The following is an 864-nucleotide window of genomic DNA, read 5'->3' as shown; positions in this document are numbered from 1 at the left end:
ATGACCTGAGAGGTCGAAACGTCGGATGTTAAAAAGAAATAAAGTTGAGAGAAAAGAGATCAAAATTGTTTTTAAAAAGTTATAAATAAATATAATTTGTATTAAATATATTATTAGTAATCAAAAATTCTATATATTTTTTTTTCATTTATCATTTGATGACATCTTTAAAAAAAAACCTCAACTTGATGAGTAATTGAAATCTAATCCTAAGTCTATCAAGTTTCTTTATCTAGTCTGCTGATAGTAAAAATACTTTCTATTCTTATGTCATTTGTATTCTACAACAAAAAAGTTTATTACATTATTAATTCTGAAGTGTTAGTTAATTATAATGTTTAATAAACAATTAATATCAATATTAAATGTATTATTTAGTTTCCAATATTTAAAAGAATTGATATCGTCTGATATTTCTAAATCCGATTAAAAAAAAAAAATAATAATCAGAAGTCACTTAAACCTTTTACAGACTCTTGAGGTGCATAATATTTTTTTTTCAAGGATTTTCGATTTATTATAATTTATTGACTTATGGTTCCTGTAAGTCTGGACTCTTAAGACAGGTTTAGTCCTTGGCATTTTTTTTTTTTAATCCATTCTCCAGAAATTTACAGCTAGTCTTGACATGCATTATAAAGGATATACTTATATGAAATGGATATTCTCCTAAGCCAAAATCCTTGCGATGAGAATGAAAAGAGGAAATAGGTATCGTTAACCTTGTGACTTAAAAGCAGCGGAGTCCTTTCAGCTTTGTCAATTCGAGAAACCTTTTTTCTACTTTAAGGCTTCCTGAAATTATCTTTATGGACAGGATACGGTGAAAGATATTGGCGCTACGTGAGTAGAGAACTATTATCT

The sequence above is a fragment of the Halyomorpha halys genome, unplaced genomic scaffold, assembly GCF_000696795.3.
Source record: "Halyomorpha halys isolate HHAL.00 unplaced genomic scaffold, Hhal_1.1 Scaffold1351.1, whole genome shotgun sequence".
Classification (NCBI taxonomy): domain Eukaryota; kingdom Metazoa; phylum Arthropoda; class Insecta; order Hemiptera; family Pentatomidae; genus Halyomorpha; species Halyomorpha halys.
The sequence above is the reverse complement of the archived record's forward strand: the minus strand, read 5'-3'. Positions refer to the sequence as shown.